General features: G+C 43.0%; 2 protein-coding genes across 4 annotated transcripts in view; one reads left to right on the top strand and one right to left on the bottom strand.

The window, feature by feature from the left end:
• Window positions 1-8,033, bottom strand: part of LOC132380014 (transmembrane channel-like protein 6) — a 100,708-nt gene extending 92,675 nt beyond the window's left edge. For both annotated transcript variants that reach the window (XM_059948465.1, XM_059948468.1), the window contains exon 1: window positions 7,758-8,033. The gene's annotated coding sequence lies outside the window, so the exon portion shown is untranslated. The remainder of the gene's footprint in view (window positions 1-7,757) is intronic.
• A 3,116-nt stretch (window positions 8,034-11,149) lies between these two features.
• Window positions 11,150-15,148, top strand: part of LOC132380015 (transmembrane channel-like protein 7) — a 64,935-nt gene continuing 60,936 nt past the window's right edge. Inside the window, exons 1-2 of one of the 2 annotated variants that reach the window (XM_059948469.1) lie at window positions 11,150-12,531; window positions 13,079-13,250. The gene's annotated coding sequence lies outside the window, so the exon portion shown is untranslated. Of the gene's footprint in view, window positions 13,251-15,148 lie in introns of both variants that reach the window. The other variant, XM_059948470.1, reaches the window with a different exon arrangement.

The raw sequence follows: 15,148 nt of genomic DNA, 5'->3' as shown, positions 1-15,148 counted from the left end.
CCCCAGACACTGTCACCCTGCAAGAAATTACCAGCACTGAATATTCAAAGGGCTTTGGATAGTTGGGATGTGCTGCCACTATAAATATTTAATTCTGTAAATTTACCTGACTACATTCCTGATGTTAAAGTTCAGCAGGTGACTATATCATTTGAAACTGTAGTTAATTGTTTATTGTTATCTTTTTGTTGAAGAATCTCACATGGTCTGTATATACTGGGTGTGGTGAAAAAAGCACAACAACACCTCTTTCACCTCAGATGGTTGAAGTTTGGTGTGGGCCCCCAGATTCTAAGGACTCTCTACAGGGCCACAACTGAGAGCATCCTGACTGGCTGCATCACTGCCTGGTATGGGAACTGTACTTCCTTCAATTGCAGGACTCTGCAGAGAGTGGTGCAGACAGCCCAGCACATCTGCAGATGTGAACTTCCCACTATCCAGCACATCCAATGGGATGTCAGGGGTAAGTTTTTCCACACAGAGAGTGGTGGGTGCGTGGAATGCACTGCCAGCGGTGATGGTAGAAGTGGATACAATAGGGTCTTTTAAGAGCCTCTTAGATAGCTTAAAAAAATAGAGGGCTATGCACTAGGGAAATTCTAGACAGCTTCTAGAGTAGGTTACATGGCCAGCACAACATTGTGGGCTGAAGGGCCTGTAATGTGCTGTAGATTTCTATGTTCTATCTTCTATTTACAGAGACAGGTGCATAAAAAGGACCCAAAGGATCATTGGGGACCCGAGAGCTGCTACCATCTGGGAAACAGTACCACAGCATAAATGCCAGGATCAGCAAGCTCCAGGACAGCTTCTTTCACCAGACCATCAGGCTGGTTAATTCGCACTGATATAGTTGTATTTCTATGCTATGTTGACTATCCCGCTGTACATACTATTTATTACAAATTACTATAAATTGCACATTGAGACAGAGACGTAACAAAGATTTTTACTTCTCATGTATATGAAGGATGTAAGAAATAAAGTCAATTTAATTTCATTTAATTCAAGTATATTACATTGTGCCAGGAGAGTGAGATTCTTTTACTTCCTCTCTCCCCTGGAGGTTCGCTGTGTAATAAAGAGTTATAATTCCCCGTTGCAGAGGTCAAGATGGTGCCAAGCTGTGGTCTCCATTAAGTCTGTGGCTCAGATTTAGTTGTTGTTTGCATTCATGGGAATGGTTTTAGGGAGGTGGGGATTAGGCATCAAGTTACAGTTAAGAGACAGTGATGTGGGGTAGTTAGAGCTCAAAGTTCAAAGTAAATTTATTATCAAAGATATTTATGTCACATATCAAAGTAGGTAAATGATTTATTTTCTTGCGAGCATATTCAATCAATCCGTAATAAAATAATAACCATAATAGAATCAATGAAAGACCACACCAAATGGGTGTTCAAGAAAGAAATAGTAATAATTAATAAATAAGCAATAAATATTGACTACATGGGACGAAGAGGCCTTAAAAGTGAGTCCATAGGGTTGTGGGAACAGTTCAATGATGGGGCAAGAGAAGTTATACCCTGTAGTTCAAGTGCCTGATGGTTGAGGGGTAATAATTGACCCTGAACTGAGTGGTATGAATTCAGGGGCTCCTGTACCACCTTCCTGATGGCAGCAGCAAGAACAGTGCATGACCTGGGTGGTGGGAGTCCCTGATGGTGGATGCTGATTTCGTGGGACAACGCTCTGTGTAGATGTACTCAGTGATGGGGAATTCAAGGTCATACTAGGATTTAGGAATGCTGAGCAATGAGAGGTCAGGCCTTTGCTCTACACTTGAAGGCCAGCACCGTGGACGAGTGACGAAGGGCATTGGTGAACGTCCCGCAGTCCCAGGTCTGCGAGTCCTGGGATTGGACGTCCATGCACACAGGAGGCATGTGGACCAGTGAGTTGGAGTGCATGGAGTTTGGGGTCCCATCATCGGCTAGTCTGGGAGTCGATACCAGGAACATCAAAGCACAAAGGTCAATTTGTGTGGGAGGAAACCAGAGCGCCTGGAGGAGATCGCATGGGTATCCCCCAGCATTCCAAAGACACACGGTTAGTGTTGGTGAGTTGTGGGCACGCTATGTTGGGGCCAGGAGCATAGCAAGACTAGCGGGCTGCCTCTACCACAATCCTCACTGATCTGATTTGACTCAAATGACACATTTTACTTTAGGTTTCAGTGTACATGTGACAAATAAAGCTGATCTTTAGAGCCAGCATAATTAAACCAATTACAACCTTTGTGTAGGCGTGTAAACCAACCCTTCTGTCTGCACATGGTCCATATCTGTTCTCTGCTTATCTTGTTCTTTTGAGTGTGCATATTGAGTGTTCTCTGCATATTCATACACCCTATCTAATTGCCTGTCAAACACTCCTACTTTGTCAACCTCCACCCATGCCAGAGCCTTTGCATACTGATGCACCATCAATAACTCACTCTGAGACGTAAGGCGGGATTTTGGCTTTTATTGACTGGAAGAAGGAACCAGAAGTGAGTGACCATCATACTACGTCCTGGAGACTGAGGCCGAGCATAGGCCTCAGATCGCCTTTATACAGGGGCCTGTGGGAGAAGCCACAGGAGCAGTCAGCAGGGGGCATGTCCAGACAAGTACACCTAGTTCACCACACACACACACACACACCCTCTGTGTAAAAATCTTTTCTCTCTGATCTCCTTTGAACTTTCCCCCTCAACTTAAATGCATGCCCTAGAACATGAGACATTTTGACCCTAGGGAAAAGATGCTGGTTACCTGCTCTATATATATGCCTCTCATCATTTTACAAGCCTCTATCAATTCTCCCCTCGGCCTCCACCACTTCAGAGAAAACAATCCAAATGTTACATCTTTACACCACTCTTTGCATCACATGCCCACCAAACCACGAAGGATTTTGGTAAACCTCTTCAGAACCCTTTCCATACACTCTACATCCTTCCTATAATGGGGAGACCAGACGTAATATTTACACTGACACAAAATTTTGCAATACAGTGGGTTCTGGTTACTGTACATTTTGACCCAATTAAGCAGTTGGCCCAATCAGCCAAAGTTTCGTAAGAATAGTTAAAAGGCAAATCATTGTTTAAATGAGTACAAATTATGCATTTAAGTGAAAGAAGAATTTAGAACAGTACCAATACTACTACTGTATATCAGCTTATATAGATATTGATGGAGGAATTCAGCCGTTCACGCAGCCATGTTCCTTTGATTGACTGTGAATTACCAACATAAGCACAGATACTTAGTGCAGATAAGGGCTGCCTTCAGACAATGCTTTCTATGATTGTATCCTCCAAATCTTCATTTTAATTGCAACATTCAAGACGATAGTTGATACCTTTAAATCGTTCATAGTTGCTAACTTGTTGGAAGTAGTAAAATCATGGTCATTTTCACTCCCAGCCATTTCTGTCATCTCCAAGACAGTGCTCGAAACCACAGTGAGCAAATCTGTTCTGATTCGTCTTACTGCTTATCTCTTGCCAACAGTCACACAAGTGCACGACTGATGCTAGGTAGAAACAGTTTGGGAACAGTCTCCTTCCCCAATTAAGTGACAAGTGTCCCAAATAAACGGAGGGAATCCCGGCTATTTTCTGGAATAGGTTTTATTCTTTAAGAGTTGTCCCAAATAAACGGCTGCCCTGATTATCCAATGGTCCAATTAGCCACACTCCACTGTATTATTAACCATGGTTACGATGATGGGAGACTATAGAATGAAGTAACCAAGCCGGTGGAATGGGCAGACACATTGTAAACCATGCTTAACATGGAGACATGTGAGGTAGTAAGAACTGGGGCTGATATTAAATAAATGACATTGTTCCAAGAGTAGTGCATGAACAGAAGAATCTACAGTTATGAGTGCACACTTCCTTGAAAGTTGAGGAAGTGTAAGGCACAATTCTGGGCATTATTATCGGACATATAAAAGCAGGAAGTCCTGCTGAACCTTTATAGAACACTAGTCTCATCTAAGATGAGGTTTACTTCTTATTTTTTCCATTATAGGAAGCAATGAAGAGTATGCAGGAGGGATTAATGAGAATGGCTCCTGGGGTGACAGACTACACTTACCAGGATAGATTGAAGAAACTGAGGCCATTTTCTTTGGAAAAGAGAAAGCTGGGGGGTAGACCTAATGCAAGTATATAAAACATTGAGGGATTTGGGCAGAATGGACAACAGAAAGTACTGATGGAGCGATAAAGAACTAGAAGCCACAGATACACAAAACAATTGGAAGAAAATTAACAGTGACATCGGGAAAACCTTTTTTTGAAAAACGCACAGTATATAAATCAATTAGATCTTTGCTGATCCAACAATCCTTAATTCAGTTATAAAATATTCAGACTTTACTTCCATGGAGGAAGAGAATTTTGCCACTCTGAAAGGGGAAGAAAATGCCTCATCTGTCATACATGGTCAGTTACTTATTTTTGTACAGTGACTCCTTGTTCTGGTTCTTTCACACGAGGAAACCTTCATTGTAGAACCCCTCATGATCCAAGTATGTCAGTCAAGTTTACTCTCTACATTTACATTCTTCAGCTATGGACACTGCATGGGCAGAAGGGATTAATATGGTTCAATATTTAATTGGGGTTGCTTTGCCACAACATTATGGGCCAATAGGCTTGTTCCTGTGCTCCATTAATCTGAGTCCATTTTCATGCTTTTCCTCAAAACTCACTATTCCCTTACTGTTTGGAAATCTATCTACTTCATCCTTAAATATGCACAAGAAAGTTCAAGCCCACCCTTAACCCTCCACAAAAGAAAGCCATCTTCATCCTGGTCTGAATCTCCCGCCTCCCCCTCCCCCCCCCCCCACCGCTCTACGACCGTACTCTCTGGTGTGGGACACTCCACTGAAAGGAACCATCTCTTGTCATTTATTCATCCAGCTCTTGAAGAATCTGGTGTTTAAAGAAAATCATTTCTCAGTATCTCAACCCCGAAGATAAAGGATCCCAACCTGTTTAAACCTTTCCCCTCGATGCCCTAATTGTCTCCATTGAAATTCCCTGTCTTTTTATAGGGGCACCAAAACTGTCCAAACTCCTCGAAGTGTCTCACCACTGCAGTAAGACTTCCTCACTTTTACATTCCAACAACAGCTGTGAAATAACAGCCAATATTCCTTCAGCCGAAATAAAAGAGATTTTATAGTTGCTGGAAATCCAGAGCAAAAAAACATAAAAAATGTTGGAGGAATTCAGCAGTAGGTCAAGCAGCATCTGTGGAGAGGAATAAGCAGTCAATATTTTGTGCTCAGACACATCAGGATGTATGGGAGTCCTGATTGCAGGTCTCAGCCTGAACCATCATTGTTTATTCCTCTCTCCATAGATGCTGCCTCATTTGCTGAATTGCTCCAGAATTTTGTGCCTGTAATTCCATTAACTTTCCCTGTTGCCTGCTCTGTTGTGCTCTTGCATTCTGAATGTTCCAAATCTCTCTGTGCTGCTGCCCCTTCCAACTTCCTTCATTCAGTTTACTCAGTCCTTTCTTCCAAAATGGACACATTTACATTTCCCCACATTATTCGCCAATTTGCCAACTTTTTTGTCCATGCATTTATCAATCTTTGCCAGCTGTACCCTCCTTTGCCTTGATGTTTTGTTCTGAGTTGCTTACAAATTTGGCACTTGCATTTTCACTTCCACCCTTGGAGTTATTAACAGTTATTGGGAGGAGTTGGTGACCCAGCACTTAACTCTGCAGTCACCCTTTAATCATTAAATAGTCTTATAATGATTCCCTTATCTCCCCCCCCCCCCCATAGCCAATCTTCTTTCCGTGCCAATATATGACCTCATCACCACAGGCTGTTACACTGTGACTTAACCTTCATTGATGCAAGTGCATCTGATTCCCATCCAGCCAATATTTCCTCAGAATATAAACACTAATAACCTTGTCAGATACAACTTCTCCTTCACAAAGCTGCGCTGACTCAGCTCCACTGGATTACGGTTTTCCAAATGCGCTGTTATTACTTCCTTAACAAATTTTCATCCTAGCACAAGCTCATTTGCTTTTTGAAGAAGTCCAGACACAATGGGCCGAACGGCCCCGGGTGCGCACACAATGAGTTGAATGCCCCCCTTTGCAACAATAATCCTGTGAATTAAAATGTGACAAGTGGTTCTGGGCTTTCAGTCAATGCATAAGGGCACAAAACTAAAGAATAATTACACCACATAAAGAAATGTGTTGAGTCAGTAGAAAGTATAAGTTACATTCCCATTTTTTGTAAAGTAGCATGCTTTAAACTGATTTAAGAACTGTTGCAGACAGTCCACATAATCCAAGAATGTCAGAATTATTGACTCAAAAGCGTTTTTCATGCCAAGCGCAAAGTAACAAAAGTCAAATTTAATAAGGATTACTGATAACACAAAAGATTCAGCAGATGCTGGACACCTCGGTCTGGCAGCATCTATGGAAATGAATAAACAGTCGATGCTTCTTCAAGACTGGAAAGGAAGGGGGAAGACGCCAGAATTTAAAAAAAATGATTGGGGAGGAAAGGACGACGTGCTGGGCGGTGACAAGTGAGGCCAGATGGGCGGGAAAGGTGAAGGACTGGAGCGGAGAGCGGACCAGGGGAGGAAGGGGAGAAGGACCAGAGGCAGTGAGTAGAAACTAGCGTGAGGAATTAAAGAAGGAAGGGTGAGGGGGAAAAAATTACGGATTCTACTTAAACCATGAAAGCAATTATTTTACATCATATTGTTTACCACAACCAGTCAGTTCTTGGAACAGCATTTTATTTTAAAGGTCATAATGAACAGGAAAATAGCATTTTGCTTATCGAGTTCCTTCTCAACTTCAGAGCAGTTTACTCCAGCATTCATTGTTTATACTACCGCATATAATCGCACGGACACGCTATAACTTCTGTTCCAAAGACTTTTTTGTTTTTCAAAATTTTGCATACAATCTCTCGAGTTTGTACAACAGAAGGGAAATGATTGGTAACAATATTCTCGCAGAAAGCAAATATACCACAGATATCTGCCAGAGATGTGACGATAAAAACCGACATTTAGATCATACGACGTATCATTTCCCACACCACGGGTCCCTAGCAGGACGCTAACTACCACTGTGGTCAAGTCGCTCCGCAGAGTACCCTGCTAACTTGTTTGAACCCCACGGGTACCAAGCCAGCTTGGGTATCGGCAGAGGGCCTGATCTCACTCAATGGATAGTTTCAACTATTTGTGGATTTTAGCTAAACCAACACAGCTGTCAATCTCAATTGACATAAATTTAAAATATATTTTATTTTCTGTCATAATTAAAAACGTTTATCGTTTCTAATCATTGTCCTCCTCAATTTTGATGCCAAGGTCCAAATTTAAAGTTTCCAATTTTTCATATATAATTTCCCAATTAAAAAGCACACTTTAAAGTGGCAGTATTACAATGTTCGGTCGCAGAGAGTTCAGGGAGTCCTGCCAGGTGTGCCGCTTGGCTGAGTTTCGAAGAGAAATTTTGTGAAGAATCAGCAAAGAGGAATCCTTGGGTAGTTGCGCCCAGCTTAAACGCGAACAAATGAGGGGCAAGGCCGGTAGTAAAAAGCCTCGAAAAAGCTAAGCGGAGCCCAGCCAAGCCTTCGAGACGAGGTTAAGGACTGCTTTCGCATTGTTAACCCGACAAGAGCCGCACAAGGTCCCCTCACCAACTCTTATAGTACAAACAGAAACTTTAGTCGCTTGTTTCTACCTGTTGGGTTGAGCGATCTCCACCTGGGGAATCTTTCGTATCTCCCCCTGGAATGATGATTGTTGTGGCTGCTACTTTGTTGCACTGTGTCCGCTCCGAGTTGGCCGCACCTGCATTCCGCTAGGGGGCGCTCGGCCGCTGGACCGCACAGGCCTCTGGGAAATGTAGTCCTCAACGTTTCGAGTCAACGTTTCGCTGGACTGGGGGAAACAATGTTGGCCGGGCAGTATCTGCGGACGCAGAGGGATGGTCGACGTTTAAGGCGGCGACCCTGCATCAGTATTTGCAAAGCAAACGCGAGGAAATCTGCAGATGCTAGAAATTCAAACAACACACACAAAATGCTGGTGGAACACAGCAGGCCAGGCAGCATCTATAGGGAGAAGCACTGTCGACGTTTCGGGCCGAGACCCTTCGTCAGGATTTGCATCTCGAGTTTCTTCAGAGTTGACCTACATGTATTTTATTGCCTACCTTTTTTAAGACTAGGAGATAAAGGCGAGAATGTATGCTGAGCCTTTGGTTACACTGATTTTGGACAATCACGAGCAGTTTTGGGCCCTATATCTAAGGAAGGAATGGGCTGACAGTGAAGAGGGACTAGAGGAGGCTTATGTGAATGATTCCAGAATGAAATGGTCAATATATGAGGAATGTTTGAAGGGCTTATTGAAAACTACCAATTGGGGGTGTTATGAATAGTGTGGAGGGCTGTCAGAGGTTCCAGCAGGACATTGATAGGATGCAAAACTGGGCTGAGACGTGGCAGATGGAGTTCAACCCAGATAAGTGTGAAGTGCTTCATTTTGGTAGGTCAAATATGACGGTAGAATATATTATTAATGGTAAGACTCTTGGCAGTGTGGAGGATCAGAGGGATCTTGGGGTCTGAGTCCATAGAATGCTCAAAGTTGCTGCGCAGGTTGACTGTGTGGTTAAGAGGCATACAGTCTACATCAACCGTGGGATTGAGTTCAAGAGCTGAGAGGTAATGTTACAGCTATATAGGACCCTGGTCAGACCCCACTTGGAGTACTGTGTTCAATTCTGGTCACTTCACTATAGGAAGAATGTGGAAACTATAGAAAGGGTGCAGCGGAGATTTACAAGGGTGTTGCCTGGATTGGGGAGCATGCCTTATGAGAATAGGTTGAGTGAACTTGGCCTTTTTTTCTTAGAGCAATGGAGAATGAGAGGTGACCTGATAGAGGTATATAAGATGATGAAAGGCATTGATCATGTGGAGATTCAGTGGCTTTTTCTTAGGGCTGAAATGGCTCAGACAAGGGGGCAGAGTTTTAACTAGGTACAGAGGAGATGTCAGGGGTAAGTTTTTTACACAGAGTGGCGAGTGCATGGAATGGGCTGCCAGCGACGGTGGTAGAGCCGAATACGATAGGGTCTTTTAAGAGACTCCTGGATAGGAACATGGAGCTCAGAAAAATAGAGGGCTATCGGTAATCCTAGGATACCTCTAAAGTAAGTTCATGTTCGGCACAGCATTGTGGGCCGAAGGGCCTGTAATGTAGGTTTTCTATGTTTCTAAATAAACAATACACAGAGGACATGAGATGGAGAATTCCTTGAAAATGAATCTATAGGTTGTGGGGACAGTGCAGTAATGGGCAAGTGATTTGTGTAAAGTTATCCCCACTGGTTCAAGGGCCTGTTGGTTGAGGGGTAATAACTGTTCCTGAGCTTAATGGTGTGAGTCGTGAGGCTCCTGTACATTCTTTCTGATGGCAGCAGTGAGAAGAGAGCGTGACCTGAATGGTGGGGGTCTCTGATGGCAGAAGCTGCCACAGCGCTCCGCATAGATCTACTTCATGGAGGGGAGGACTTTGCCTCTGATGGATTGGGTTTTTGTTGGAGTTTCATTTCAAGGGCATTGGTGCTTCTGTGCCAGGCTGTGATGCAACCGGTCAATATACTCTACATCACACATCTAAAGAAGTTTATCAAAGTAATAGAGGTCATGCTGAATCTTTGCAAGCTCCTAAGAGGCACATAAGTGCAAATCTTCATAATTGCACTTGTGTGCTGGGTCAGGACAGGTCCTGTGAAATGACAACTCCAAGAAATTTAAAGTTGCTGACCTTCCCCACCCCCGATCCCCTGATGAGGACTGGCTCATGGACCTCCGGTTTCCTCCTGCTGAAACCTATAATCAACTCCTTGGTCTTGCTGCTATTGAATGAGAGATTGTTGTTCTGGCATCACTCAGCCAGATTTCCAGTCTCCCTCCTATATCAGCACCTTTGATTTACCCAACAACAGTGGTGTCGTCATCAAACTCAAATATGGCACTGGAGCTGTGCTTAGCCACACAGTCATAAGTGTAAAGTGAGTAGAGCAGGGGGTAAACACACAGCCTTGTGATGCATCTGTGCTAATGGAGACTGTGGAAGAGATGCTGTTGCCTCAACTGACTGACTGAGGTCTGCAAGTGAGGAAACTGGGGATCCAATTGCACATGGAATTATTGAGGCCAAATTCTTGAAGCTATTGATTAGTTTTGAGGGGATGATGGAATTGAATGCTGAGCTGTAGTCAACAAAGAATATCCTGATGTATTCATCTTTACTGTCCAGGAGCTTCAGGGTTCAGTGAAGAGCCAATGAAAAGGCAACTGCTGTGGACCTGTTGTGCCATGGAACCTGCTCCAACTTTAAATTAGAGCAGATTCAATTTGCCCCTCGGGCAGGAATTGATAGGTCACAAGCATGAGAAATTCTGCAGGTGCTAGCAATCCAAAGCAACACACACAAAATGCTGGAGGAACTCAGCAGGCCGAGCAGCATCAATGGAAAAGAGCAAAGAGTTGATGCTTTCAGGTTGAGACCCTTCATCAGACTGATCTTGGAGTCACTCTCTGCTCCTTCTCTTCTGGCAATGGCAATGAACCTTTGTCCATGTAAAGGTCTAAAGAATCAAGTCTTGTCCCAATTTCTAGAGTGCATTGAGGGAGTGCTGCACTTTCATTGTTAGAGTCTTTGAAAGATATTTAACTAAAAGGTTCTCCTGAAATGTCATTTTGCTGCTGCTCTGAAGAAAACCCAAAGGAATTATCCTGACCACTCCCTGTGTCAACATCACAAATGAATTATCTGATTGTTACTCAAATGGTTGCCGTTTAGTTTCAAGAGATTGTGGAGTGCTTTAGAACAGCATGATTCTTTTTTCTTGAAAATTCGTGAGGTGAAATGGATGCAAGTTAGAATGAGCCGCAGTCTGACGAAAACTGGGCCAAATCAGACCACAAGGTTCTGTTGACTTAAACATTCTAACCACATGTACTATATCTTATAAACAGAAACATTTCCATAAAATTCAGCTAGCCCCCCCCCCCCAGTATTTGCGGAAAATTCATTAAAGCCAGTGAAATATTTTAGAAGTGTAATTGATTCTCCTGCATAAGAAAGCTCTTGAGTCGATTAGTACACACAATAGTCCTGATGAAGGGTGTCAGTGTGAAATGTTGACTGTTAACTATTTTCCATAGATGCTGCCTGGCCTGCTGAGCTCCTCCAGCATTTTGTATGTATTACTTTGATTTCCAGCATCTGCAGATTTTCTCGTTTGTGACGTGTCAATTAGCTGACTGTAACAAGTTAGATTCTTATTTCCTTCTTATACTGACCCTTGGCTTGGCCATGCCTAAGTTTTCATTTTTGCATTCAAATCCAACTTTTCCAAAGATCCTGAGAGAAACGGAAGTTTCTCACATTCCAACATCTTGTGTATCGTAAGCTGGGGGATCATTTCATTGAGCACCTCTGCTCCATCCGCCAAAAGTGGAACTTCCCGGTGGCCAAACGTTTTAATTCCAATTCTCATTTCCGTTCTGACATGCTGGTTCATGGCCACTTCTTGAGCCAAGATGAGGTAACCCTCAGGGTGGGGGAACAAAAACTTATATTCCATTTCAGTAGCCTCTAACCTGATGGCATGAATATTGACTTTTCCTTCTGGTAAAAAAAAATCCCTTCCCCTCTCCTCTTCCTCTATTCCCCCTCTGGCCTTTTACCTCTTCTCACCCGCCTATCACTTCCCCCAGATCCTCTCCTCCTTCCCTTTCTCCTGTGGTCCACACTCCTCCCCTATCTGATTCCTTCCTCTTCTTCCCTTTACTTTTCCCACCCACCTGGCTTTACCTATCACCTTCTAGCTAGCCTCCTTCCCCTCCCCCCACCTTTTTATTCTGGCGCATTCCTCCTCATATCTTCAGCACACGCAGACATCCGATCGCAGGAACCACGGACCAACATCTGTGATGTCCTTTGTCACCTGTCAACCTTGCCGGCCTTCAGATGCAGAGTCCAGAACAGAGGCCTGGATTCCGGATGTTCTTCATCAACCGTCCACATCACTGGACTTCAAGACTCCCCCATATCACTGTCCCTAAACCCTAGCTGACCCCTAGCACCCCTCACGGTCACCAACACCATCCCTACAAACTAAAGAAACCAGCTAAGTCTGAGCAACAGTATTGATGGAGACTGCATCTTGGCACTATCTTGACTGGTCCTAGTGTCTGGTCCAACATGCATCTTTTAATCAATAACAATAGAAGAAGACTATCTGATTACTTGTGTCAGTGGATTGTGAAATATTTCTGTGTGCTAATGGGTTGCTGTATACTACAATAGTGATTGCCTTAGAATCCCTCTGGGATATTTGAAGATCATGATGAGTGCTCTATAAATGGAAGTTCCTCTCTTAACATTTGATGAATATGCTTCCTGAGTGAAGTAAATGACTCCAATATCTGCCAGTAAGTATTGGCATGTGCACAATCTTTTATACTTGAAATACAGTGATCTGGCTGTGTAATGGGTGATGATATTAGCAGGGTACTAAAGCTTGGGGAACAACACGATCTTACTGGGAGGTAAAACAATGAGGACAGACGGAAGAGAGACTCGGGTGCTTGGCAAAGAGGGAGTGTGCTTTCCAGTGGTACTCCTGGTAAGCCCAAACAATGAAGGTTCTGTCCTAGGGATTTATGCACTTAGCAAGGTACTGTAGGTGCTGTTATGAACTCCTGGAAGGGAATATTACATGGGTAAGTCAGGGTCAGCAAACACGTAAAGTACACAGAGCCCTGCTTAGCAGGTGTGTATGATGGATGGTGTATATGGATTATGTCAAGAGTTCCCGGGGGTATGGGTTGAATACATACAAGATTGTGGGTCAGTCAGAGTACGCCTGATTAGAAGAACAATATAAAGAACGATTATAGATTAGCTTTATTTGTCACCTGCATATCAAAACATATAGTGAAATGTCATTTACACCATTGTTTGTGATTTGCCCACAAGTGTCACCACATCTCCGGCGCCAACGTAGCAGGCCCACAGCTCACTAACTCTGACTATACACCTTTGAAATGTGGGAGGAAAACGGAGCACTCAGTCGAAACGCATGGGGGAGTATGTACAAACTCCTTACTGACAACAGCAGGAATCGAACCTCGGTCAATTATAACGTAAGGTAAGTAGGCCATATATCTGTGTGTGTGTACACACACACACACACACACACACACACACACACACACACACACACACACACACACACACACACACACACACACACAACCCCCCCCCCCCCCGTAGAATAACAGCACCAAATGAAAACTAGAAACAAGCAGCAAGATAGGCAGCATCAGCCTGAAACATAAACTCTGCATTTGCCCCCAACGATAGTGCCTGCTATAACCAGGAAACCACTTTGAGATCCATACTGATATTGAAGAGGCATAATCAGGAACTTATGAATTCAGATGGCTCAAGGCATCTAAAAGGCTCAACTCTCTTTAGCTAAATACGAGGGGTGATTAATAAGTTCGTGGCCTAAGGTAGAAGGAGATGAGTTATACAGTTCTCGTTACATGTACATGCAGTTCAACTCTTTGAGTGATTATGCAGAAAGTTTGAAGTTAATAACTCATCTCCTTCTACCGAAGGCCACGAACTTATCAATCACCCTGATGAGTCATTAACTTCAAACTTTCTGCGTAATCACTCAAAGAGTTGACCTGCATGTGCATGTAACGAGAGCTGTATAATTCATCTCGTTCTACCTTGGGCCACAAACTTATCAATCACCTCTGTTAGAGGTCCACACTTTCTAGAGGTCCACACTTTCTAGAGGTCCAAGATCCGTATGCTCCACGACTGCTGGACTAAGTGTGTAAATGTAGGAGGGGACTATGTTGAAAAATAAATGTGCTAGGTTTTCTAAAATTGACTCCTACCTTAGGCCACAAACTTATCAATCACTCCTCGTACTTATAAATGTGGGCAATGAGATCTCAGTAACATAAAGGCTGTATTTTTTTGTGTGGCAAACCACTAATATTTCAGTGGAGAACTATATAAACTGAAATTTGTGGAAATAACAACCATAGGAAGCCAAAATTGCTCACCACAAGGCGTCTGGAAATCCCAGAGTATGTTCAGTAAAAAAATAGAACAACACAAGCTGCGTCACACCTTTTTTGATGAGCCAGCAGAATAATTTTCCACAAAAAGATCAGGTGCATATTATATCACTGGCTGTATTTTCTCATAAATTCATATTAAGTGGTTCATCTTCAAATCAGCATACGCAGGCATTCCAAAACGTCAGCCCAGAAATAGGATCAACAGTCTTTTAGCGATTCTAAATCGATTTCTTTCTGAAGCAAGGATGCAATGTTAGAACATTCTGAGCAGCATATTAATTTTGAGCAAAATTAACATGGATTTATGAAGTAAATCCATAGGAGATCACAGTAGTGTTGCAGCTAGCATGATGATATTACAGCTCAGGGCATTGTAGTTCAGAGTTTAATCCTGGCAATCTCTAACTGGAGTTTCTGTATGTCCTCCCTGTGGAATGTGTGGATTTTCTCCAGGTCCAGCAGTATCTTTCCACAGTCCAAAGATGTACTGTGTAGAGTAATTGGTCATTGAAGACTCTCCTTAGGTTAGGGTTAAATATGAGTTGTTCATGATTGCTGAATGCCCAAAGGTCCTATTCTGCACTGTATCTCCAAATAAGTTGATCAATCAATCAAGAAATAACTTTAAACGTACCTGTTGACATTCTTCAGGGGTGGAACTAATAGAATAGGTAAGAGTAAACTAGTGGATGTGGGGCATTTGGGTTTTCTGAAGGCATTTGATTCTATTCTGTATTGGAAGCTAATCAACAAAGTTAAGAGCATGTGAGCCCAGAGGCATTATATACTGATGCGCATTGAGAATTGGTTAATCGAAAGAAAACAAAGAATAAATTGATCTTTTTCAAGTTGACAAGCTGTGACAAGTGGAGTACTGCACGGACTGGTACTTTTGCTGCAACCTATCACAATCCACATCAACGATTTGGCTAAAGAAACCAAT

The sequence above is a fragment of the Hypanus sabinus genome, chromosome 23 (assembly GCF_030144855.1).
Source record: "Hypanus sabinus isolate sHypSab1 chromosome 23, sHypSab1.hap1, whole genome shotgun sequence".
NCBI lineage: Eukaryota > Metazoa > Chordata > Chondrichthyes > Myliobatiformes > Dasyatidae > Hypanus > Hypanus sabinus.
The sequence above is the reverse complement of the archived record's forward strand: the minus strand, read 5'-3'. Positions and strand labels throughout refer to the sequence as shown.